This window comes from Cupressus sempervirens, chromosome 7, assembly GCF_028749045.1.
Source record: "Cupressus sempervirens isolate cs-2001-9-10 chromosome 7, ASM2874904v1, whole genome shotgun sequence".
Taxonomy (NCBI): domain Eukaryota; kingdom Viridiplantae; phylum Streptophyta; class Pinopsida; order Cupressales; family Cupressaceae; genus Cupressus; species Cupressus sempervirens.
The window spans coordinates 227,426,627-227,452,829 of record NC_143124.1 but is presented as its reverse complement, the minus strand read 5'-3'; the positions used below and the strand labels follow the sequence as shown (position 1 = coordinate 227,452,829).

The window sequence follows — 26,203 nt, the reverse complement described above, 5'->3', positions numbered from 1 at the left end:
TTATTAATAAAGGAAAGAAAATCAACCAGAAGTAATTGATAAAACTTAAGTGCATTCAAAAATATAATAATAGTTACCACCAATTTGACAGGTTGTTTTATCAACTAGTCTAGGTTATTCACGTATCTATAGAGATTTTTCAAGAGTGTCAACATCAGAGGACAACATCGCTATTAAGAAAATGGAAGGCAGCTGTTTACCTTTCAAAAAAAAATTTAAAAAATAAAGATCTAACAACTACTATTCTTAATAAATTTTTGATCCATCTTTTTTCTAACAACTACCATTCTTAACAACTTTTACACCTCTTTTTCCTTAACAACTACCATTCCTGGGAGACCAAATGAATTTTTATCATTGTCCATAATCGTTACAAGGCACTGATCAGTGCTCGAAATCGAATGCCTTTTGTCGTTTTGTTTAGTGAATTTTTGTTTTTGTATTGACGTTCGAGATCCCATTCTTTAATTTATAATTAAAAATTATAAAGTCAAATTAAAATGCATTTAAATCATCGATGCAAACCAAAAAAATATACGCAGTGAAATCTAGAAGCTGTGAAAATCTAATCTATTTCACTAAGTCTTCTTGATCCAAAGGGCAAGGACATGAATGGTGGGCTACTGTTACTCTCGAATAATTGCTCTGTTAAAACACAGAATAAAAAAGAAAATGAATAATGAATAAGACTTAACAATTTTTGTAATGCATTCCATGACCAAGCGTTGTTGTGCACTGTCAATTGTTTGAATAGTGCGTTTAAGGTACACGAGAGGCCTTGGATTTGATAGATCGTATGGTTTTTGTCAATTTTCAATTATAATTTGGTTTATGATGTATTTATGAAGAATAGTAAAGATTATTATTCATTCATTAATTGTATTAAATAAGGATATCAACAATTTTTATAATGGAAATCTTTTTTCAAGATAGTTCGTCATAACACTACCTTTAAATACTAGCTATATATACCTCTATATATATTACGCCGAGAGTAATCGTTCTCAAGGCGCCTATTTTTATTTAATCCCAAAGTTATTTTAATCGAAGTTGGGATTAATGAAAATAAAAATAGGCGCCTCGAGAACGATTACTCTCGGCGTAATATATATAGAGGTATATATAGCTAGTGGTAGTCGCGGCGCAATAGGAAAAATATTTACTTTTTATTTTTTATTTTGATAAGGTTACTATAAAATTGTTAATTAATTTTTAATTAGAGTTGTATGAAGTTAGTATAAAATTATGCTTCAAAATATTTTTAAAAATTTAATATAAGGAGTTTAATATAGATTAAAAATATATTTTTTATTTTTGGGATATTGTAATGTAAAATGTTATAGTCATACATAGATATATGGTTAGGGACAAAGTTACCATTATAGTTAATGTTAACCTTAGGGATAGAATTAGGGTTAGGGTTAGCATTAGAGTTAGGGTTGGAGTTAGGGTTAGGGTTTGAGCTATGGTTAAGGTTAGGGATAGAGTTATGGTTATGGTTATTGTTAGAGTTCTGGTTATGGTTTAGATTAGAGTTATGTTTATGGTTAAGGTTAGGGTTAATGTTATGGTCATGGTTAAGGTTAGGGTTAGAGTTATGGTTATGGTTATGATTAGGGTTAGTGTTAGGGTTATAGTAAGGCTAACGTTAGGGTTAGGGTTAAGGTTTGAGTCAAGGTTAAGGTTAGAGTTTAAAGGGTTAGGGTTTGAGTTAGGATCAAAATTAAGGTTAGGGTTAAGGTTAGAGTCCAATTATGGTAGAGTCAAATCCAAAGTTAGAGTTATGCTCATGGTTAAGGCTAGGGTTAGACTTATGCTTATAGTTAGGGTTAGGGATAGGGTTAGAATCCAATTATGGTAGAGTTAGAATTAGGGTTAGAGTTAGGGGTAGAGTTATGCTTATGGTTAATGTTTGGTTTAGAGTAATGCTCATGGTTAAGGTTAGGGTTAGAGTCATCATTATGGTTATGGTTAGGGTTATAGTGAGGATAGGGTTAGGGTTAGGGTTTGAGTCAAATATATCTTTTAATTTAATATAAGGAATTTAATTTAGATAAAAAAAAAATTTTTTTGGGATATTGTAATGTAAAATGTTATAGTCATACGTAGATATATGGTTAGGGACAAAGTTAACATTACAGTTAATGTTAACCTTAGGGATAGAATTAGGGTTAGGGTTAGCATTAGGGTTAGGGTTGGAGTTAGGGTTAGGGTTTGAGGTATGGTTAAGGTCAAGGATAGAATTATGGTTATGGTTATCATTAGAGTTATGGTTAAGGTTCAGATTAGAGTTATGTTTATGGTTAAGGTTAGGGTTAGAGTTATGGTCATGGTTAAGGTTAGGGTTAGAGTTATGGTTATGGTTATGATTAGGGTTAGGTTTATAGTAAGGCCAGGGTTAGGGTTAGGGTTAAGGTTTGAATCAAGGTTAAGGTTAGAGTTAGGGTTAGGGTTTGAGTTAGGATCAAAATTAAGGTTAGGGTTAGGGTTAGTGTCCAATTATGGTAGAGTCAGATCTAGAGTTAGAGTTATGCTCATGGTTAAGGCTAGGGTTATGCTCATGGTTAAGGCTAGAGTTAGAGGAAGGGTTATATTTAGAAGTTTTCTTATGGTCACAGTTATATTTAGGAGGGGAGTAAGGGTTGGGATTTTAGATTATATTTATTATTATATAAGGTGCCCTATATAATAATATGTATATTCCCACGCTCATGGATAAGGTTAGGGAAAGAAGTAGGACCATGGTTATTAGTGTTACATTTAGAATTTCATTTAGGAGGGCATTGTGTGCTATTTTTTCCCCCTATTCAACCCATCACTAATGTCTGATCTGAGAGACCTTAAATGGGATAGGTTCTTTGCAGAGGGTTAACATCGCTAAAGTTGGCGGCTAACATTTTGTGTTGGCTCGATTTCTTCATTGACCACGCTGGATCATTTTTTCTTGGTTGGGTTGATTCATGCTACAAGATTTGATAACTCTTATTTCTTCATGAGCTATCTTCCCATCTTCCCAAAAGTGCAAGATGTTGCCATGCATTCCCATTCTAACATTTCTTTATATGCTAGTGTCTTCGAAACACTCTAAAGCCTAGAATTGCACAAGATGCTGCCATGCATCTCCATTCTGATGCATCGTCATGCTACATTGTTTCTTCAATTCTCTGAAGCCCAAAATTGCATCATGCTACCACGCATTGCCTTTCCAACATTTCCTCACTCCACAATGCTTTCATGAGTCTTTGAGACCCAAAATTGTGCCACATGGAGGGGGTTCACACCTTTTGTGCTATCTGCTTCGTTTGTTGGGAGGAATCTCTTCACTACATCTTAGTCATCCATTGGAAATAAAGCCAATCTTGATCGACGAATGTGACTTAATCCTTCATTGGGAGGAGTTTCCTCGTTGCATCTTAGTCATCCTTTTTGAGGGGAGAATCTACATTGACGGTTGCGACTTAATCCTTCATTGGTGAGGATTCACGATGCATCTATGTCGTCTATTTCGAGAGGAAGACCTTCATCGATGACCATCATTCATTTTTGGGGAAACCAAATTCCCCGTTGGGATCAACCTTGCATTTTTTGTGGGAGGTTAAGACATCATGTTATCTCTTTTCATAGTTTTTTGCCAGCAACATGAATGTCTTTCCTCTTCTTTCCATGAGTCTCCATTCTAGCGCCTCCTTACGCTGCATTGTTTCTGCAATGCTCTAAAGCCCAAAATTGCGTCATGCTACTACATGTCACCTTTCTAACATTTCCTCACTCTGTAGTGCTTTCGCGAGGCTCCAAGACCCAGAATTGTGCCATGTAGTGGGCGTCCCCACCTTTCGTGCTATGGTTACAATTTAGATTTTAGGGTTATGGTTAGAATCAAGGTCAATCCTAGAGTTTATAGAATATTTAGAGTTAAGATTAGGGATTAAATATACATGAGGGTTAGCATTGGGTTGTATGATAATTAAAGTTAGGATTATAGTTAGATATATCATTTAGATTAGGTTTTAGTCAGGGTTTAATTAGACTTAAGATTAGGGTGAGGATCAAGGTGAAGTCTATATTAGGGTTCATATCATGGTAGGATTGAAACTAATGTTAGGGTTAACATTGAAATTATGATTAGGGGTAAGGTGAAGATTTATATTTGGTCATGATTGTGGTTTGTGCTAGGATTAGGGTCTAACCTATTATTAATTTTATGATTGTACCTTTAGGGTTAGGGTTTTGTTTAAGTTTATGATTATGGTTACAACTATGGTTTATGGTTCAAGTTTAAAGTTGGGAATGTGATTAGGATCAGGGATTAGTAAATTTTTTAAGAGTTCGGTTATAGGTTTACACCATGGTTAGGACCTTGGGACTGGATTTAGAGTTTAATATCATGGTTATCCATATAGGTAGGTTTAGGATTTTGATCAATATTTTGGAGTTTTTTTTTACATTATGGTTAAGGGTTAGATTTTAGGGTTTGGACTATAACCAATATTAGTGTGTAGGTTTTTGGTTTAGATTATGGTTTGGACTGAGATTTTCGTTATGATTAGAGTTTAGAATATCAATAGGGATATGTTTTAGTGCTATAATTATAGTTTAATGTTGGATTATAGTTATATTGTACATTATTGTTGGGGCTAGGGCTAAGATAGGGGTTGTTGTTAGGGTTAACTAAGGATGACAATTAGGATGGTTTATCTTTTCAAGTAGAAAAAAAAACTCATATTGATTCAAAAACAAAGAAATTATACTTCGAAAATATTTTTCTATGTCATAATAGATTCATTTATTTTAATTATTGTATTAGTTAATTAGTTGTTTGATGTTTCAAAGTAAACATGGCTTATTTTATTTAAATTTAAATAATATTATTGTTTTGAACTGAATTTAGCTTAATTGTTAATGATCATATTTATATTTCTAATATTAACTCCAATTTGATCAAAGACCAAATATATTTTTGGTATTTTTGTAAACGAACTTGCTTAACACTTCCCTATTTCAAAGTTAATAAAATATCATTTCTATTGTCTTAGATTTGAGAGTAAGTATATTAAATAAGTAATAATAAATGAACATTATGATTAATATATTTCTAAAATAAAAATATATTACTTAAAAACTTGTTTACTTTAAATGAATAGAGTACTCATTTACTTGTAAATTTTAAAAATAGAAATTAATCTACATATATATAAAATATTTATTCTTTTTCCTATTTGCATACAAATTAATTAAAATCTAAACTTTAAACTACATAAATATTTTAAAAATATATATCCATCAATAAATAGTTTATAATAAAGTAAAATCTAAAAATTAGACACATATAGAATTTGTTTAATTTCTATATACATGTTTTTCTAATTTATTTCTACAAACATGCAACTGATATTTCTATTATCCATTTTTTTCCATTTTAAACAAATCTAGATGTAAATAGAATTTTTTTAGATGCATGCAATCTTTCTAATTTTTTCTACATACATATATTAACATTTCTATTTTATATTTTGTTTTTACATTATGGTTATTTCAATCAAAATATGTAGATGTAAATAGAATTCTTTTCAAAAAATTTTATTTAAATTTAAATAATATTATTGTTTTGAACTGAATTTAGCTTAATTGTTAATGATCATATTTATATTTCTAATATTAACTCCAATTTGATCAAAGACAAAATATATTTTTGGTATTTTTGTAAACGAACTTGCTTAACACTTGCCTATTTGAAAGTTAATAAAATATCATTTCTATTGTCTTAGATTTGAGAGTAAGTATATTAAATAAGTAATAATAAATGAACATTATGATTAATATATTTCTAAAATAAAAATATATTACTTAAAAACTTGTTTACTTTAAATGAATAAAGTACTCATTTACTTGTAAATTTTAAAAATAGAAATTAATCTACATATATATAAAATATTTATTCTTTTTCCTATTCACATACAAATTAATTAAAATCTAAACTTTAAACTACATAAATATTTTTAAAATATATTTCCATCAATAATTAGTTTAGAATAAAGTAAAATCTAAAAATTAGACACATATAGAATCTTTTTAATTTCTAGATACATGTTTTTCTAATTTATTTCTACAAACATGCAACTCATATTTCTATCATCCATTTTTTTCCATTCTAAAAAATCTAGATGTAAATAGAATTTTTTTAGATGCATGCAATCTTTCTAATTTTTTCTACATACATATATTAACATTTCTATTTTATATTTTGTTTTTACATTATGGTTATTTCAATCAAAATATCTAGATGTAAATAGAATTCTTTTCAAAAAATCTAGATGTATATAGAATTCTTTTAATTTTTTACATACATAAAATCTTTCTAATTTTTTTCTACATACATAAAAGAATAATTTCTATTTTCTATTTTTTATTTTCTATTTTAAAAAAAAAGCTATCATAAAGATTGATAAAAAAAATTGATTTCATATGCATTCTTTATTTTGTGCACTAAATGCACAAAATAAACTATATAGATTAAAACTTCCCGTGCTGGGCACGAGAATATACAATAGAAATATCAGTTACCAAGAATAGTCGGCCATAAGCAATCAAATCTGCCTTGCCACTAGAAATAGCTTCGTTACCATCATCCCGATCATAACCCCCTATAGCCAAAAATGTTCCCTTGAATGCTGTTCTTATGGGAATCAGGCTCTTTTCACTCGCTATTGTCGTCTGCGAATTATCAATCCTGGGCTCAAAGAAATGAGCGTACAATATCTTATATTTATTCAGAGCCTCTGCCATGTGAAGTCCCAGTGCCTCTGGATTTGAGTCATATTCTTTTGCATGATCCGAAAATGGAGAAAGCCGAATTCCCACATGCTCTGCTCCAATTTCCTCCACCACTGCTTCCACAACTTCAAGTGCAAATCTGCAACGATTCTTCAATGTTTTTCCATAGCCATCTGTTCGATCATTCACGTTGTCCTTCATGAACTGGTTCAACAAAAGGAACATTCTCTTCTTCAAACCAAGATAGATTAGAATAAAAAAAATATCTGCATCTATTGCATTCCTGGCAGCATTTCAAAAATCAGCAACTATATTGGGAATTTCCTCTATTTTTAGAGGCCGGGGAGGAGAGAAATCTGCCACATCCTTTCGGTTGGGAAGAGGGATCTTTCCAGAGATTGGTTTGCTTGTGGAGGAAACTGGAGATTGGCCATTAGGCTGATAATCTGCATTCCAATGCACCCATTAAATACACAATACACTATTTGTTGTGGAGGAGAGCCAACCAAATTGAAATTAATTAAAATTTAAATCTAAATCAAAGTAGAATATTATAACTAATTTTGAATTTCAATTTACATCTACATCTAAATCTAAATGAAAATGTAAATAAAAAATAGAAATCCCACCTACAAAAATGTTACTCCAAAACTTCAATTTACTCCTATTCAAAAACTCCAATCTAATCCTCCAATAACCTCCACCTCTTCCTTCCTGTAAAAACATAAAATGAAAATGAAATGAGGAGCCTTGGTTTTATAACTTCTGAGAGGCTCCTCATATCCCCCAACAAACGTCTCTTCACATTCCATGAATTTGTTTCAAATTCCCCCACTCCCCGCAAAAAATAAGCATGAATGTGCATGAAAAATTATATTTAACAAAAAAAAAAAATCGTATTGAAATTATTTCACCCCTATTTTTTCGGGTCCTACTTTTTCGGGCCCTACTTTTTCGGGCCTATTATTTCGGCTTCCATTTGGCTTCCAATTATTTCGGCCAGCTATTATTTCGGGAATTCTTTTTTAATATTTAATTTGGAAGTTTGTAACTGCTCCCAATTCTTTTTTATTGACAAGGAATCTTGGCATATTCCCATGCTGGGCATTTGTGCTGCCATTGTATAGAACACCTCTCGGCGTAATAAGTTCAGGATATTGAAATATTCCTTTTGAAATATGGACGCATTGGGAGGCCTCAAGCTGGACCTAATATCAATGGAAAACTTACTCACTGCTCATAAGGCTATCACAAAGTTTGTGTCTATCTAATAAATTAGAACAAAATTGTTAACTCACTTGCATTATGTGAAAGAATTTTAAATAAGACAAAACTGTTACTAATTAAAAATATTTAATTGACATAAAAATAATATAATACTTTTTAGCATGTAGATTAGCATATTCTTTTCAAATAGATCATTATAGTTATTAGATAAATAAAATAGAGATAAGGGGTTCAACCAGGCTGGAATGTGATGGTTATTTTGGTATGTTCAGACAATTCGAATTTACAAGTTAAAAAATCGTAAGCTTTAAATTGATTAATAAATGGTAATATTTTTAAAGCTAATTTAATATTTTATTTATTAATATAAATACATATATTATATGTATGAAAAATTATGTTATTTTAAAATATATTTATGTTTTTTATTTTGATTATTATATATGTTTTACATTATTTTAGAATTTAAAATAGAATATATAATTGAAAAGTTTGTTTACTAATTTGAATGCATGTTTTTATATTATTTATTATAAATTTTTATTAATTAAAAATAATTAAAATAAAATATATGATTTTATTTGAAATTTTTACATTTGTAATTATTTTTTAGTATATATATAGAAGTACCCTAAACCGATTGATATATAGATCATTTTACTGTCCAAGTTGCTCTCTCCATATTGAAAAAAGTTATTGGTCTCAACTTGATATTTGATTCATGTGAATGTTATCATGTATTTAAAAGTAAATAGGCCACATGGTTTTTTGAAAAGGATATAACATCCCCTTAAAATATCCATTTTATGGATGTTCTTTCTACCTAGATTAATGCAGTAGACAATAAGTTTTCATACTATTAAGTTCAATTTTTTCACACAAAATAAGTCAGTGACATAACAAAAAAACATTATAAACAAATTGTGTTTATTTTCTACTAATCTCTCTCTCATTATGTTTTTTCAATATATATAAATGAATGATAGGACTAGATAAAGAGACCTTTCATTGCTCAGTTTGTAGAACTGACTATTATCATTATCATACTTTTTCTTGTTATTCATCTAAAGGAGGATCTAGGTCTTCATCAAAATGTAAAATAGGGGATCTAGGTCTTCATCAAAATGTAAAGATATGGTAGTCCTCCACTTTCAGGAAATGTCACCTGTATCCACACATAACAAAAAATCATTATAATTTTATTTTATTTTGTTTATTTTCTACTAATTCTCTCTCTCCTCCCTTCTCTTTCATGTTTTTAAATGTATAAAAATGAATAATAGGGCTAGATAAATAGATCTCATTGTTCAGTTTGTAGAATTGACTTTTACCATTCTCACATTTTTTCTTGCCATTCCTCTAAAGGGGGATCTAGGTGTTCATTAAAATGTAAAGATATGGTAGTCCTCCACTTTCGAGAAATGCATGATCTCTAATTTTACATTTATTATTGAGTTCTATGCATTTAAAGTTTTTTTTCATATTATCTATTTTATTTGAAACCATGGTTTGTGTTGAATCTAAATCTAATTGAAAATTTCTTTATACGTTTCTTTACTTACATATAAAAATATGAATGAAATCAAAATTTCATTTGGAAAAAAAAGTGCAATATTCTTGTAGAAACACTTCTACTATTATCTATAATTTTCTCTATCATATTTGAAAAGAGGAATGTTTTCTTTCCTTTTGTTCTATATGTTGTACTTTCAATTACTTTTTCATCATTTCCTTAAAATGAAAATAGGAACACTTGAGCTTACTTTTGTCTAAAATGAAACATATGTAACTTACATTGATTAGCTACACAAACAACAAACTGAGCTCAATGGGAAAATAAAATAAAATTTGAATTCAAATAATTTAAAATGCTAACTCTCCCAATTTATCTTGATAATACAAACAAGGGTTGCTACTAATAATAAATAACTACACACTAATTTCTCTATAGACACTCAAAACTAGAAATGCCCAATGGTTGTGTGAGTATTTTTGCTAGTTGATGCTCAAAACTACAAAAATCCATTTTTTTCGATTCCAAACAAGTTCTCTAATAAAATGATATTATATTTTAATATGAATTTTTCTCGCATGAAAAGTTACATTTTTTGTCAAATGTACAAATGAAATATTCCCACAAAAATATTTTGGCTCCATCCTCATGTTTTGACTTCAAAATGTTGAAGAATTTTCTTAAGCAATTAGCTTGAAATATTGTTGAATTTGATACATTATGCTCAACATTTACTATAAATTAAGCTACAATTAGTTACTTATTAATTTATACAATTAAATTACACATTAATCCATCTGAAACACATACCTTAACTATATTTTCTGTGATTCAAATTTTTTTCTCAATCACTATCTGTATAACAAAGTAGTGAAAACTCATTTCCGATTGTGTAGAAAATACTGCATCCCTCATACCATAAACATACCTTAAGATTGCCTTATCTACTTGACAATGAGAATCCTTTGGAATCTCCATAGATTAAGAAATTAGATTTGTTGGATGTATTATGTTAGGATGAGGTTAAATACATCAAGCTTCTAGCTAAAATTTTATACAAAGTTGGATCCATATTGTAATATTAATATTTCTTGTTTAGATTCATGCATACAAATGTTGGTTTTTGGGTGAACTTTTCATTATGAATTCTAAATCTCTCCAATATCTTATTTTTCATAGTTTTCTTGAGATATGAAAATACCATCAGGTAGTTATTTTACTTCAATATGTACAAAATAAGTCAAGATACCTAAGCTTGATATTTTTGATGGTATAAGCACAAATCATATCATCAAAATAAAAAAATTTAATTTTACTATGATCTTCCTTGATGTAAAAGGTGAGGTCACAATTTCTTTTACTAAAGTCTTTTATCATCAAATATGAATCAACCAATTTGTTCCATGTATGTGGATCTTGAATCATTCCATAAAAAAATTTCATTAATGTATACAACTTTTCTGTTTCATTCATAACCTCAAAAATAGGTGGTTTCTCTAAAAAAACTCTTCTTTAGACATTCCATTAAGGAAGGAAATCTTCCCATTCATTTTTATTATTTTTAAATTAGTATTACAACAGACACAATTTCCATGCTTGCAATAGGGGGATATATCTGGGTATATATTGAGCATCATATTATTTACCAAACTACCTTCTGTACCCTTTTACAACTATATATTCCATATTTCTCTATAGTTTTCCATCAATATTGCACTTGGTCTTGTAGATCCTTGTTGAGAGGCAAATTAGTTAACTTCAAAATTCTATTTCTTTCTATGGCATGTGTTTCCTTCTTTATGTCCAAGCATCATGTATCTTCTTTCACATCATCTTCAAAATAAATTGCACTGCTTTAATAACATAATACATAATTTATTATCTCTTCAAATTTACCTCTATAAATTTCATCTTCATAGATTGCCCTTATAGTTTAGTTATTTTTTTTGTTACAGAGGCAAGAGTAGGGATAGACCTCTCACTATTTTTTTTTGTATTCTATGTATGTCTATTATAGAGACAACTAGAGCTATTTATAGATTTTATGAGATCTTTGTATGGATTTTTGCATCACTTTACTGATCTTCTAACTCATATTCCTTATCAATAATAGGATCTCAATGAGTTCAATATCTCTCATTATGATTATCTTCTTAGTGACTAGGTTATACAATATATACACCTTTGATTTAGGACTATAAGAAATGAAGAAATATCCCACACCCTTTTCATAAAATATCTTAATTTTTTCTTTTGACATGTGTATAATATACATACCAAAACTCTCTCTTGTATTCAACCATTCTTCTATGTTTTATTGATCCCTAAAGAGTGATCTTGTCACAAATTTCCTTTGGAGGACTTTTATTTACAAAATAGACAATTGTTGCTACATCCTCTCTCAATTGGGAAATTTTTTTGGTTCATCATGTTCCTTGACATTTAAAAAATGCTCATACTTTATATCCTAGATGATCTATTTTTTTAAAGAGTATAATTAGTTGTAAGATCCTTCTTGATGCCATGTTTCATAAAATAGTTAAAAATATTTGGCAGCATACTCCCCCTCTATCAATCTCTAGGACTTTATCAGTATGTTCACTAACTTATTCACCCAAGAATTTACACTCCAAAAATTTATTTTTCATACCAAATATAGAAGCTTCACACTTACTACATGACTTTGCAATATTTAGAAAATCATTTACCATTCTTTCTTGGATGATAAATTTAAACCAACATAGAAAATATTTTCATTACTGAGATGTCATAGCTTTGAGAAGTTTTTAATCACACTCGTTAAATGTTATTACTAATGTGTTACCATACATGCTTATTTGAGATACACAAAAAAAATAAAAAAATGAGAATGACATCTCCATCCACAATGGATCTTATTGGAAACATCGTGTTTTATTTCATTTGTATTACCACCTAAATTTTCTTACTCGCTTCTTTCTCATAGATGATACATTACACATTACCTTCATAATTTTATATTCATTCTAAATGTGTTGTCCAACACTCATTAGATTGTAACTTATACTAGTGAAAAAAATAAAGAATGTGAATCTCATTGTTGGAAATATAAGAGTAATTGAGAGGGGAGGTGTGAATCAGTTACCACTAAAACAATTCCAAAATCCATAGATGTAAATACAAACTTCTTTATAACTCACAGCTCAGTTAGAACTAGATATTCATTGTAACTCACTTAACAAAGCAATCTTGAGATATTAATGTGTATCAACCTTTAGTAACTTAATTGCACAATGATAAAGCAATAATAAAATAACATGAACACATGAGACACCAAGATTTAATGTGCAAACCAAAAATGGGAAAACCACCAATACAACTAGTTACAACTTTTCACTCTTCTAACGTGACCCTTGATAGGAGCCAACCCTATTAAAGGTTATAAAAGACAATGTTAGGTGTAAACCTGATAAAGGATTTCAATCAACCTATTAGGAGTGGCCTTTTTAGAGGTCTTAGGACATTTCAATCTAAAAATTCCATCTTGTTAGAGGATTTACAAAATGACTATTAAGTCAACTCTTCAGATATGATAAATCTCACTTACATTCTCCATCTACCATCTTATCTTCAGACTCCATCTGATCAAGTTCTCCCTCTTAGTTATATGCAATGAGCTCTAATTCTTTGCATCAATCTCAATAGATCTTCATTGTAGTTTGGTTGATGCATCACTTATCTGTGCCCTAATGAGTATCAAATAGGGGAATGACCCCTATCTTTCCTATTAGATATAAAAATGCATCCTTAGGTAATAGTTTGGTAAACATGTTAGAAACATGGTCCTTTGTGTTTACATATTCTAATATTCCCTCTTTATCTTAGACTAATTTGGAAAAAATGATACTTGATTGCAATATGTTTTGTCTTGGTTTGCATAACTGGATTTTTGGATATGTTGATTGCACTTGTATTATCACAGGAGATGATCACTAGATTCTTGAGTATGTCCTTCTTCCTAACAACATTTTCTTGAACCACATTATGCTAGAATAATTAACTTCTACAACGGCATATTCTACCAATACTCTAGCCCGAGAGATGCAATTTTGATTTTTGCCGCAACAACATGTTCTATCTTTCTATCTGTATTGACTTTTCTCATTCAACTAATTCATGTTTAGGTAATATTGGCTTTGTTCAACATCAGGAGCCATCTTATCTTGTGAATCATTTTCTTTGAGATTTGAATATGCTCCTCCAACCATAACTTTCTGTTGTACATGACTAAGAATTACCTGAGTATTTAATTTGAAAATCTTGGGGCATATGTAGAATGTGAGTCAAACCCTTGGTCTACAAATATTAATGCTCAGGTTTCAACACACCATTAACACATAACTTGTTTGAGGATTCATCCATCTCTATGGTTTCAATTTCTTAGATCGAACAACAAAAATGTGAATGAATATGGTTAACAAGTAATACCTTGGGTGTAATCTATGATTGAGCTCCAATTGGATCAAACGCTTCTATAATTGTCAGACTCATCTTGAAGTTTGTGCCTTCCATTCAATTCCACAAACCAACATCTTAGATCCTTTCCTAGTTTTGGTGTTGGAGGATTCCATGATTAGTAGGGTTTATGAGAACACAAAAATCTTCAATAAAAAAAACACAAATCACTTGGAAGCATAGAAATTGCCTTTTGCAAATAGCTCTCAAAAATTCATGGTGAGAAATGAATTTGATTTCCTTCCTTTTAACAAATTTTCACTTTTGAATCACCATAAATGCATGGTATGTTTTCTCATTTAGTGATAGATTATCTTCCACTTGGTTCAACCTTAATGCTTTGTAGAGTCATTCATAGCTCAGTTTCCACAAAATTCTTTAGTGTATTCCTACCTTGCTCGGCAAGGTCTTGCAACCCAACCTAGATCAGTAAGGTCTCAAGTTTCTGAATCACTCGGTGATCCATTTGCATCTTGAATGTTGATATGGATCTTTCCTTCTAGTTGGCTGGAACTGATGTGAGATGTCTACTTCATAGTCTTAGTTCTAGTTATCCTGTGGGATATCAATTTGAAATTCTTGAGTGACATGTGCTTTATGACTCGAACTTGCATTCTTAGAAGATTTTGGAATCTAGTGCTGCCTCATCTGCTTTCTGATATTGTCACCTTTGGCTTTCTTTCTATCTTCAATCCTTCCATTTTTTATATAGTTCTTGGCAATATGTATACATTTTGTATAAATAAAATATCTTCTAGTGGTGTCTCTTGTCCTCATGTGATGTTTCACACAATTTTCTCCAATGTGCCCAAATTCTCCACAACAGTTGCATCTACACCATGTGTTGTAGTTCCAACCAAATATAACTTTCACAATCTTCTCTACTAGGTTTAATATCTTGGTTTTGCATTCGAAAGATTTGTGTCCATGCTTATTGTATTTGTGAAATTTACCATCAAATTTAGGTTTCTCTCTGCATTCACTTGCTCTATGACCATGCTTACTATAATTTTAACACTTTCCATTGAATTTTTATTTACCATTACTCCAACATTTATTTGATGTATGACCTAACTTACCATAGTGATTACAAGTAGGTCTTTTCAATTCTTTTGAGCAACTTGCTAAGATGATTCACTTTTTTCTGTGTATCCTATTCCTACTATGTCTTTTTGTCTTTATTGACTTTGGTCATTCAATTTATTTATGTTTGCTTGAGATTTCAACATTGGTTCATTCTTTTTCTTTTTAGTGTTTAGATCATTCTGCAATCTTTCATTCTCTGATCTTAGCTTCATGATTTCTTCATTTGCATTAGTAAGTTGATCAATGAAGCCTATTTTTTGAAGGAATAGATGTTAAATTTCATTGTTCTTTTCTTCTATCTCTTCTCTGGCTTTGTATTTTTCTTCTACGACTTCACACAATCTTACTAACTAGATTTCTTGTTCTCTTTTCAGCTTTCTATCTTCTTCTTGAAGATTGTAATTCGTTTCTAATAGATCATTGATTGCATTATTAGCTTCGTCTGAATTTCTTTCTAGATAGATGTCTTCAATTCTTTCTTCAATGTAGAGATTGTTATTTGTTTATACTAGAAGATATTTTCTTCTTTTCAATGATTGAGATAATTTCTCTTTTGCTTTCTTTAGTTGTCCAATAGGCAATTCCAAATCTAGCATTTCATTGTCAATAGTCTTATGTAGCCTATATACCTCCATTGCCTCTAATCTTTGCTCAAGCTATTAAACTTCTTCTTTGAGTACCACAATAGCTCTAATACCAATTGTTGGAAATATAGCATAGGAAAGGTTATTGATAGGAGAGGGGTGAATCAAGAACCAATAAAACTTAATCTTATTTCATCAATTAATCCTTCATGTATATTTTGATCTAATTGCATGCATGAGAGATTGAAAGTAGTAAAACATTCATAACACTTTGACACAAGATATGGTGACCTTAAAACCTTCCAAATAGAAAGTAAAACTAGCGTGGGGATAATACTGAAAAGATTTAGTACTATAGTATAAAGTTGGTCAGTTAAGGCTTATAATTGATCACTTTTGATGGTCTGCCCTATTAAGAGAAATAAGGACTACTAGGTCCACCTTGTGAAAGGATTTACAACACATACAATGAAGTATGCACTTGGTAAGGAGATTTACAAAAGACTTTTAAGTCTACCTTTTTAAAGTATTTAATTAATACACCTATTAGGATGAACTAGTGGCTGATCTCCGATCTGCAACACTAATTTGCTTGTTGAGATTCCTTTGAAATGTAATGATCACCTTATCGTGATAGATAAATCTTTGTTGCTCCTTATGCTGCTTTTCGCCTTCTTAATTCATACTTCTTACATATATTTGGATATGATACAATACATTACATATATAACAACTCAACATAATTCATCAAAGTCAAGTACAATATGGATTTCCAATAAGATCATAGAGTCGGCTAAACTGTTGGCACTTGGGTTTTGAAGACGAACTTGGTGAGGTTCTGATACTTGGAAACCATTGTCAACACTCGACATTGTCATGCTCTTGATATATGTAGAAGCTCGGTTCATACTAATCACTTCAAAGTAGTCTAAACTCAGTCAGTATTGGTGACTTGGTGAACACTACAAAACTCAACATATAAACTAAATCACTTTGTTGACACTCAATGGCTCAGTCAACACTAACACTGCGAACTCAGTATAAATTGAATCACTTGGTTGAAACTCCTTGGCTTGGTCAACACTAGATTCATATCACTACGAGCTCAATAGACACTAGAGACTGTAGTTGACACTGCACAACTCAGTTAATACTTTGAAGCGCAGTTTGCACTGTCACTGTTCAAGTTGGTAGATGCCACTCAGCGTGAGCTAAATACTAATTCTAGAATTTGGTAGCAACTATAGAACTCAATAACAACTATATTGCTCAATAGTAATTGTACCACTTAGTTAACATTGCAAACTAAAAGATAAGCTTAGTAGCAACTTAACCAATTGACTAAGTGTGAGTCACTAATTAAAAAAACTTGACCTTAATGTAAAAAACACATGTACCTTTTAGTTTATTCCTTTTTATTGTACCTCCTATATGATCTCAAATCATTTTCTTAGGTGCATGATGTCTTCTAACATATCTAGCAAGTACATGTTCCTTCTTTGTAGATTCTAGACTTGTTTCACCATGGTCAAAATTTTTGTGAGCTTCTAATTTATGCTTGGGTCACACTACGTGTGACCCAGGTTCCTCATTCTCTGACTCAACTTCCTATGTTTGAGACATAGGTCCTTCAGAATGTGACTTAGGTTGCACTGGTTGAAACTTGGGTTGAATTGGAGATTTAGGAGACTCAAGTGATGAAGTCTACTGATTTCCAATTACATTTTCTTGTACCTTTGGTAAAGTATGAGGCTCAAAGTAAACAAAATTTCTATAGTCTTCAGGTTCTTCACTACTTTTTTCTTCATTATTTTTTGCAAACTCATCAATTTTTACATGTAAAATCTCTATAACCTTGTGAGTAGCAATATTCAAACACTTATATACTTTTCTCTTGTTGGAGTACCCTAGGAATATGCCTTCATCACTTTCTACATCAAACTTCCATATCCTTGCTTCTTTCAAGATATAACATTTTCTTCCAAATACTTTGAAATAAAAAACATTAGGTTTAAATCCATACCATAATTCATAGGGTATTTGATCTATAACTTTCTTTAGTTGAACTTTGTTCAAGTCATAAACTATTCTACTAATTGCTTCCTTCCAATATTTGCTTGCAATATTTTTCTCTATCATCGGTGTCCCTGCACAATCCATGATGGATCTATTCCTTCTTTTTTATATACTATTATGATGAGGTGTACTAGGTGTAGACACCTATCTTTTAGTTCCTCTTTCATTGTAGAATTCATTGAATTCACTTGAGATGAATTCTCCTCCTTTGTCTAACCTTAAACATTTTAGCTTCTTTCATATTTCCTTCTTGACTCTGTCCAAATACCACTTGAACTTTTGAAAAGCTTCAAATTTATCTTTCAACTACATTACTATCATCATCCTAGAATAATCATTAATAAACAAAATGAAAATATTGTATCTAGTATAGCTCTATGTACCTATTGGTTCAAAAATATCATTATGAACTAGTTCCAAAACTTCTTCAGTATTAAAATTCTTATTTTTGAAGCTAGTTTTACCCATCTTTCCAATATGACATTATTTGGATATAGCCATTTTACGTTTCTTTAGACTTAGAATACCTCCTCCTCTTTTGTTCTTACTGGTAGTAACTAGATTATCAAAGTCTACATGACACATTCTTTTATGCCATAGCCAATTTTTCTCTACTTGCGCCAAAAAGTATGAACTTTCACTGAAATCTAGATAGAATAGATTACCTTTTGTTTAATTTCTAGTTCCAACTAGGTTTCTTTTACCATCCAGAAGCCTAACCCTCCCATTCATGAATTCTACCTTGTATCCAATGTTGTTAAACTATGCCACACTAAGAAGATTGTATCTTAGTCCTTCAACCCAATAAGCATTGTATTATTTGAGTTCATTAGTTAATGCAATGCCACCTTTTACCTTCACTTAACATGGTTCATTATTTCCAAATTTAACACTTCTACCATCATAGTGCTCCAAGTGTTCAAACTTAGTTTTATTACTAGTCACATGATGAGAACATCCATTATCAATTATCCACGTGTCATTCTTGCCAACATGAGAAATAAGTGCCATCTTTTCATTTTCTTCAACATCTAATTAATTTTTAATAGTAATATATACCACTTCATTTTCTTTATGACTATCAAAATCTTTAGCAATATAAAAATATTTCTTACCTTTTTCATTGTAGTCTGTGTAGCTCTTGAAATATTTCTTTCCTTGTTTGCACACCTTGCAACAATATTACCAACTTCTCCACAAGAGAAACAAATCAATGGAGATTTGCATTTAAATTTACCATTTTCTTTTGGTAACCTTCTTGCAAGTAGGGCTTCAATAGCTTCAAGACCATTATTAGATTCTTCTTCTTCTTCATAGTTAGACTATTTTCCTTTTGAGTTTTCTCCCTTTCTACCAAGAGTTATTTTGGCTTTGAATGTTAATTCGATGTTCTGAGATCGAGGAAGATAGTTATCAAAGTTATCCAACTCAAAAGTTGTTAACCTTCCCACTAGTCCATCCAAAGTTATATAATTCTTGGGATCACATCTCATCTCTTGAATAGGTGAAACTCTAATTGCATAAATAGGAGGAAAATTTCTTAATACCTTACTAACAACTTTCACATCATCTATTGTTCCTTCTGAGGCTCTGATTGCACTTACACTAGCTTTGATTCTTTCACTATATTTTATAATGTTTTCATCTTCTCTCATCTTCATCTGATCAAACCGGCCTCTTATACTTTCTACTTTGGCTCTTCTGACATTGTCATCTCCTCCATAGATCTTGTGCAACTTGTTCCACATTTCATGAGCAACACAACAATCTTTGACTTCATCAAATTTAGAATGATTGAGAGCAGAAGCAATGTCAATCACCATTGTGTTGTGATTCTCCTTTTCCACCATTTGATCCATAGTGAAAGGATCAAGAGGCACCACATACTTTCTCTCTAATAATTTAAAGCCTATATCTCTAATGGATCCCAAATGCAGCTTCATGGGTTGTTGACATGCTTTGAAGTTATCTTTATTCAACTTAGGAATCTCTTCTGTAAGACATCTTGATCTTTAACTTAGGTCCTTGAAACCTCTCCTATAAATACAAACAACTCTTATACCAATTGTTGGAGATATAAGAGGAGTAATTGAGAGGAGAGGGGTGAATTAGTTACCACTAAAAAAATCTAAAACCCATAGATGTCAATACAAGCTTCCTTATAACTCATAGCTCAATTATAACAAGATATTCACTGTAGCTCAGTTAACAAAGTAACCTTGAGATATTAATGTGTATTAACCTTTACTAACTTAGGTTATGAAAGATAAAGCAATAAGAAAATAACATGAGCACATGAGACACCTAGATTTAATGTGGAAACCCAATTTGGAACAACCACCAATGCAAGTAGTTACAAGTTTTCACTCTTATAAAGTGAGCCTTGTTAGTAGCCAACCCTGTTAAAGGTTAGAATACACATTGTTAGGTGTGACCCTATTAAAGTATTTGAATCACCCTGTCTGGAGTTGTTAGTAGTCTTAAGAAATTTCCATATAGAAATGCCACCTTGTTAGAGGACTTAAAAAATGAATATTAAGTCAACTCTATTAACAGATTGATAATTGTTTGAGAGTAAAACTGATTTACCTAATTGACAAAGCAACTAGATTGTAGATTTAGGTCATTGTTCTAGTTTATCCTCTAGATCCTTCCTAATTAGAATATTCTTTGTATCTCCTTGGATGTTCTTACCTTAATTAGATATCATTCTTTATTCACATCTTTTATCTTTTCATAACTTTAATATTTCAATCCAAAACTTGATGTTTCATATATATGAAATCTAATGTGAAGTCAGCTTGAATACCTTTGTTAATAAACAAGTAACATCCACTAAGTTGGCTTGCATAAACAAAATAATAAACAAATTTATTCAACTATAGGTCAGCTTGAATTAAGTCACTCGATTACTGCTAAGTTCCTTGGTAGCTAACCTGACTTGATTTACACTAAACTTCTTTGGTAACCGACCTAACTCAATTTACACAAGATCTCCTTTAGTGACCAAACTAGCTTAGTTTACTCTTGATCACTAAACTTTCCTTCTTATAAAATTTTTATCAGTTGATACTAGAGTCTATTGAGCTTGGTTCCAACTACGAGTGCTTGGTTAGAGTATAACATTTGTGTAACATTAATGACAATATAAAATTGAATAATTTTTATGAACACTTCTCACATTCTTTGGTGAAACCACAATATATCATTTTATGATGACTAAAATAGTTCCATTGTTCTTTATTTTACATTGAAACTTTATATTTTTAACAACAATTTATTAAAAAAATTCACTACCAGTAATTTGGCTACTAAAGCCATTGTCCAAATAATATACCAAAGGGATGCCTTCTTCAAAAAATTTGCACATGATGAATATTTCACATTATTTTTCTTCAATCATTTTTACATCAGTTGAAGTTCACAAATAAGTTTGTTTCATCTAGCATTCTTTTGCATAATTCCTAAAGTTATTGAAATAATTGTTCAGAGATTGTTAGAAGCATGAATTCTGATGATATTCATATGGGGGAGTATTGTAGATATGTACTATGATGATATGTTACATTCATGATTGAGTTTTTCATTAATGTCAACATAGAAATTTTCTGTGGTATCTGACAAAAGAACATCAAAAGGATCAAGTTGGTATGAATGGCTAGTTGAGTATTTATACCATCCAAAGTTATGGGAGATACTTCTAGATACCTAGTATATGTAGTTAATGTTAGGTGAAGAAATGATATGTCCAGAAGAATTTATGTAAGTTTTGGTGATGTCTATTCTAAGATAGAGTTTATAGAGGCATGTTTTGGTAAACTTTTTATATCTCTTAGTAGAATTGTTATTCCAAGAATCAAGGTTGAGGATGTGTAGAAGTCATATTGATGATGATGTGGTTAAGCTCACTCATCATAATATCACATGTACAGAAAGTTATTGAAGTTGCAAGGAAAAAGATTAATATTATCAATAAGTGTAACATGTTCTTAATGTGGTCCTATAATGTTAATTGAGAAGGTCTAACAATCAACTTAGGAAATTATTTTATGGACTCAGTATAAAGCAAGGACATTTTCCTTTATCATCTAGTAGAGAAGAAGATGTACAAATGTATGAATGTGAAGGATTGAAGAGAAGAATGGGAAGTTGAGCAGAGAAGAGTCAAAGTGAAGGAAACTTCATTGCCAAGGTTTCATTTTGTGATCCAAGGTTTGACATTTGGATCTGAGCTTCATGACCTAGTCTATAAGGTCTGACAGTGATTTGTTTGGTTGATAGAATAAAGGAAACAAGAACATAATAGTAAATTGCATGTTTGAGTAGTTAGCTCTTCTTGTAGTTGAAATTGCATGTTAGGGTAGTGGGCTCTTCTTGCATACATTGTACTACAACTCCTAATAGGGTTGGAATCTCCTAACATGGATTCAAAGTCTCCTAAAAGGGACTCATTGTACTAAATATTGTAATAGACTCCTAATAGAGTCCATCATCTAACAAGGAATATTCATATTAGTACATCATCTTGTGGGAATCATTCCCACTAGGGTTTTCCCTCTGATCAAGGGTTGCCCTAGTTAACATATCTAGTGTAATTGTCTATGTGCATCTTATTATGGTTGTTGTTTACTTTGGTTGAATGGTTAAAGAGGATCAATGTTTTAATTTTTTGATAACTGATTCAACCCCCCCTTAGTTATCTTGGTGGACTATTGTTTCTAACAATTGGTATTAGAGCATCAGGTCATTGAAGATAAAGTTTAACAACTTTGGGAGATCCATGGCGAGCATGTTTAGGAAAGATAGTCCTAAGTTTGGTAGATGAAATTTTGACACCCGGATGGTGGAAATTCTTGGTGAGTTATTAGATTTGTGTAAAGAATAGAGTATTGAGTTTTTAGATCCAAAATCCTTTTGTTGTATACAGAAGAACAAAAGCTCAAGTGAATATAGATCTAGATCTGAAGAAGACATAAAGATAGAGGAAGGTATTGATCTACTTACAAAGAAAGAACTAGAAGATATGAAAAATTTTGTTTGTTGGGCATGTAAAGAGTTTGGTCATTTTCATCTAGATGTCCTAAGAGATTAAGGAAAACAAGAAAGAGTTTACTTTATGATCAAGTTGAAGAATTTAAAGAAAGCATGGAAAGAATATTGAATGACTGTAATAATGAGCCTAGATTGGTTAATAAAGAGGAAGTAAAAGAAGAGATAGCTTTGATGACTATTATTTAAAGTGAAAATGTGAGAATTGATGAGAAATTTAGGATACAAGGGAGAATAGTTTATTACAATTGAGATGATGATGTTGTTACTAAGCCAAGGAATGATGAAGTATTTCTTGAGATGAACAATGATTTGCAAAATGAAGGAGAGCCAAGCTAGGAATAAAGCTTAAAACCTTCAATAGAGCCAAGAGTTTAGGTAGCAACACCTACTTCAAGAAAGAATATGATAAAGAATCAGCCATGTGAGTAGATCATTAGAAGAAAAGATAAAGGTGTGATGACAAGAAGCAAAATCAATGAAGAACTATATTTGATATCTCAGGTTGAACCTAAGAATGTTGATCAAGCATGTAAAGATGATTATTGAAAGAAAGCTATGAAAGAGGAATTGGATCAGATAGTGAAGAATGAGACATGGTAATTCGTCCCTAGACCAGTAGACAAGAATGTGATAGGAACTAAATGGCTATTCAAGAACAAGATGAATGAACAAGGAGAAGTTGTTAGAAATAAATCGAGATTGGTATGTAAAGGTTACTCATAGCAAGAAGGAATAGACTATGATGAGACCTATGCTTCACTAGCTAGAATAGAAGAAGTAAGGTTATTCTTAGCCTATGTAGCACAAAAGAAATTCAAAGTATATCAGATGGATGTCAAGTCAACATTTCTAAATGGAGAACTTAAAGAAGAGCTATACATTGAATAGCTTGAAGGTTATCCTTTGATAGATGACAAGGATATAGTATGCAAACTAAAGAAAGCATTGTATGGCTTGAAGCAAGCACCCAAAACCTAGTATGTGAGTTGGATAAGCATTTGACAAAACTTGGATCTAGCAAAGGTATGATAGATACTAATCTAGATTATAAAGAAATTGATGATGGTTTGTTGATTTTGGTAATATTTGTTGATGATATCATATTTGGAGGAAATGATGATGAAAGTGATAAGTTTGTAGAAGAAATGAAGAGAGAATTTGAAATGAGTATGATAGGAGAAATGAAATAATTTTTAGGATTGTAGATTGTAGAGAATAAAGAAGGAATCTTTATTTCTAAAACTAAGTACTTGAAGGATTTACTAGAAAGGTTTGGTTTCAAAACATGTAAACCCATTATAACACATATGGTAACTAGACACAAGATATCTACAAAGGATGAGATACCTACTATTGAGCAGAATAAGTATAGATCTATGATTAGAGGTTTGCAATATTTGACTCACACAAGGCCAGATATAGCAAATGCAGTTGGAATTTTTGCAAGATTCTAGTCTGATCCTACAGAAGTAGATTATGTAGTAGTTAAAAGGATATTTAGATATCTAAAAGGAACATCGAAATTCAAATTGTGGTATTAAAGATGAAATGATTTTACTCTAAGTGCTTATACTGATGCTAATTGGGCAGGCAATATGGATGACAAAAAGAGCACCAGTGGTGGAGCTTTATTTCTTGGAGGAAGATAGGTTTCTTGGTTGGCCAAGAAGTAGGATTGTAAATCACAAAGTACAATAGATATAGAATATGTAGCAGAACAAACAATTGAAATCAAATTGTTTGGATGAAGAAAATGCTGAAGGATATAAGGATAGAAATCAGTGAGCCTATTGTCATACATTGCAACAACACAAGCACATTAAATATGTTTAAGAATCTAGTGTTGCATTCGAAGAGTAATCAAATTTCTATTAAGTATCACATGTTGAGAGAGAAAGTTGTAGAAAAGGAAATTAGATTGGAGTATGTAAGTACTAAAGAGTAGATTGCAAATATATTCACTAAGCCTCTTCCCAAAGAGACCTTTTAGTATTTGTGAGGTATGCTAGGGGTTATGCACCTCCCTACATCAGACTAGAATATTCAAGGATGCATCAGTCCAGTGTAATAGAGCACCATTGTTTGTCTGGACTGAATGCTAATGCTTCCTATATGGGGGAGTATTTTTGATGGATAGAGTCATCTAGAACTCTTTATAGATGTTGTTTTGAACAATGTCTTTGGATTCTTGAGCTACTAAGAATTATTTGTTGTAGAGTTTGATGTCGAGAAGTTGGTTGCTAAAACCTTTCAAATTCATGTCAAAGAGGGAGAAGTTTAGCATTAAAAACATCATGAGGAGAAACATCATGATGGAGAAGATTGTGAGGAAGAAGTACATCATGGAATTACAGTTTTATGGAAAGCACATTTAGGTATATTAATGTGGGATATTTTTTTGATGAATAGGATTTCGAAAGAAAGATGAATGGTCTTTTGTTGGTATTCTTGGAACTAGATGTTTTTCATCTATGTTGCCATCAATGCCAAAGGGGGAGATTGTTGGAAGATTGTTGGAAGCATAAATGCTAATGATATTCCTATGAGAGAGTATTGTAGATATGTTACTATGATGATATGTTACATTCATGACAGAGTTTTTTATTGATCTCCACATAGCAATTTTTTGTGTTATCTGATAGAAGAATAACAAAAAGATCAAGTTAGTAGAGATGGCTGGTTGAGTATTTATACTATCCAAAGTTATGGGAGATACTTCTAAGTATATATTATATGTAGTTAACATCAAGTGAAGAAATAATAAGTCTTGAAGAAGTTATGTGAGTTTAGGTGATGTCTATTTTGAGATAGAGTTTACAGAGGCATGTTTTGGTAAACTTGTTATATTTTTTAGCAGAATTGTTATTCTAAAAATTGAGGTTGAGGATGTGTAAAAGAAGTTTTAATGATGATGTGGTTAACCTCTCTCATCAAAATATCATGTCTAAAGAATATTATTCAAGTTGCAAGGCAGAAGATTAATGTTATCACTAAGTATAACATGTTCTTAATGTGCTCCTATAATGATTAATTAAGAAGGTCTAACAACCAACTTAGGGAATTGGACATTTTCCTTTATCATGTAGCAAAGAAGAAGATGTGTGAATTTAAAAATGTGAAGGATTGAAGAGAAAAATAGAAAGTTGAGCAAAGTAGAGTGGAAGTGAAGGAAACTTTGTTGCCAAGGTCTTATTGTATGATCTAAGGTTTGATATTCAAATTTGAGGTTTGTGACCTGGTCTATAAGGTCTGACCATGATTAGTTCAGTTGACAGAACAAAGGAGAGAAGAAAGAAATAGTAATTCGCTTGTTTGAGAAGTGAGCTCTTCTTGTAGTTGAAATTGCATGTTTGGGCAGTGGGCTCTTCTTGAATACATTTTACTACAACTCCTAACAGGG

The 26,203-nt window shown here is 31.1% G+C and overlaps 1 pseudogene; it reads right to left on the bottom strand.

The window, feature by feature from the left end:
• Positions 1-565: 565 nt before the first annotated feature.
• Positions 566-6,972, bottom strand: LOC149546325 (putative 12-oxophytodienoate reductase 11 pseudogene; annotated as a pseudogene).
• Between the last annotated feature and the right edge of the window lie 19,231 nt (positions 6,973-26,203).